The 2,198-nt window shown below is 43.5% G+C and overlaps 1 protein-coding gene across 1 annotated transcript in view; it reads right to left on the bottom strand.

Moving 5' to 3' along the window:
• Window positions 1–1,965: 1,965 nt before the first annotated feature.
• The window catches only part of tafa3a (TAFA chemokine like family member 3a), a 156,485-nt gene continuing 156,252 nt past the window's right edge, over window positions 1,966–2,198 (bottom strand). The window contains exon 5 of the mRNA XM_063215710.1: window positions 1,966–2,198. This exon is cut by the window's right edge and continues 583 nt beyond it. The gene's annotated coding sequence lies outside the window, so the exon portion shown is untranslated.

The raw sequence follows: 2,198 nt of genomic DNA, 5'->3' as shown, positions 1-2,198 counted from the left end.
ATGGATGATGATGTCTTCCGTGTTGCACTAAACAGAGGACAGCCAGTGTCTCGCAAATGAGCCTAGAGTGCGGATGGTGCTGGGCTGGGGCCGAGTGCCTGGCACGGGTCCAGTGTCTATAGGCCTGGAGGACGCGGAGTCAGGGGCAATCAGCGGTGGGTGTGACCCAGACACCCTCTCATTGGGTCGGGGCAGAGAGAGAGAGAGAGAGAGCCAGAGAGAGAGAGAGAGAGAGAGAGAGAGAGAGAGAGAGAGAGAGAGAGAGAGAGAGAGAGAGAGAGAGAGAGAGAGAGAGAGAGAGAGAGGAGAGAGAGAGGAGAGAGAGAGAGAGAGAGAGAGAGAGAGAGAGAGAGAGAGAGAGAGAGAGAGAGAGGCGCCGCCTGTGGAGGTGGGGGAGAGACAAATGGATTACAAACCAACAGGGCTAAAGAGGGGTGCCCTCGTGGCGGCACCAGACTTTAGCCGCTTGGCCCCAAGACACAGAGGTGTTTCACTGAGCTCAGCGGATGTGCCTAATCGCGTGGCTCGCTCCGGCCAAATTGCCTGGATGAGATGTAGGGGGTGGGAGGACCTGGAGCCCCCGAGGAGGAGAGGTCTTGGGGCCGTAGCAGCAGCACAGGGGAGGGGTTGGGGTTGGAGGAACTCCACCCTCAGTGGAAGACAGCTCCCAGGCAGGAACAGCACAGACAGACATAGAAGTAAAAATGTGTTGTTGTTTTTTTTAAAACCTCATTAGGTAGTCACTTCATGTAGGTACAGTAGAATAACTGGTGTAACAACTATACAATATCATGTTGTACTTGCATCATGAATGGATTTCTATTTCTGCTGTTTTCCTAATGTATTTTTTTTACACTTCTGAGCACAGAGTAGGGTTGGGAGGACCTCTACCCCCAAAAGGCAGGAAGGTCTCATAGCATCAAAAAACATAGGAAGAGGTAAATAAAGTGGAGGAACAAGTAAAAGAAAAAATAAATACCCCAATTAGGTACTCATTCATTAGGTACAATGGAATAAGTGGTGTAACATCTATGTTATCGGCTGTGCCTTCAGTATACATCATGAATTTATTCCTACTTCTAGGGAAGTCTCATAGCAGTAACTACACAGGAGCACCATTGGAGATATGGAGATGGGAGTGGAAATGATCAACAAAAATACCTTTTAAAAGCTGTCAGTAACCATGGAATAATGGTGATAAATGCATTTTCCATTTTGGGGATTGGGCTCTGCTGGCGCTACCCTTTGATGGTTGGTAGTTTTTTGAAAACACAAAACCAAATTAAATGTTTTTATTTATTTTGGGGCTTCTCAGTAATAGTTTTATATGCTTTAAAGACAATGTTTAAAACGCCTTTGAACATTTAATAAGGTAAACCTTCAAATGGTGCCTTTCATCCTGGAAGTGACAGAATAAGAATTATATTCAAGACAGTTTTCAGATTTTTTTGAATGCTGCAGTGCACCAAAGAAACTGGTTAAAAACTGTCAATCACCATTACACATTTCGCTTAAAGGCTCACTTTCTGGCATGACACTCATAATTTACTGTGATTGACGTGGGCACACTTACACAGTAATGGAAACCTTGGGAGGGTCCAATACATGTCAGCTGTCATGCGTTGGCTTTGACATGAATTGTCGACGTCAGATCGTTGATGCCACACAAAGACGTTTGTTCACAACAGCAGTATCACATCCTTTTATAGTTCGGTCAGGCCTTCTAATTTCAAGATTGGGTATTCACCATATTTATATTATGTTCTAAATTGTACCTGTTAACAATTAAAATTCAATACATCAAGATTTTTTTTTAGTCATTTGAAAGAACATTGATGAGCAGTAACTCAAACTCATGATATCACTCCTATTAGGTTCCGCAAGGAAGACAGAAGTATGGCCACAGTAACATTCCAAGTCACACAGTGTCCTTTTAAGATACTTTTATTGGAGATAATACTGACACTTTTAACTTGATAGCGGTCACCAGGGTCTTAAAAACAAATACTGTATTAAAACGGTTGCAGCACAGCTAATGTCATGTTTGTTTGAATCGGTGGACTATTATGACCATAAATTCACACTCAATGAAGCAGTCAGTCCCTTCCTGACTTTCTTTCTTGCCTTCTCCATTGTTTTTTGAGTCTTTTCCCGAGAAGGGCAAAAAAAAAGAAATCAGCCTTTATGCTGCAGCGTGG

The sequence above is a fragment of the Engraulis encrasicolus genome, chromosome 14 (assembly GCF_034702125.1).
Source record: "Engraulis encrasicolus isolate BLACKSEA-1 chromosome 14, IST_EnEncr_1.0, whole genome shotgun sequence".
NCBI classification, from domain to species: Eukaryota; Metazoa; Chordata; class Actinopteri; order Clupeiformes; family Engraulidae; genus Engraulis; species Engraulis encrasicolus.
Note: the sequence above shows the minus strand (reverse complement) of the source record. Positions and strands in the feature narration are given on the sequence as shown.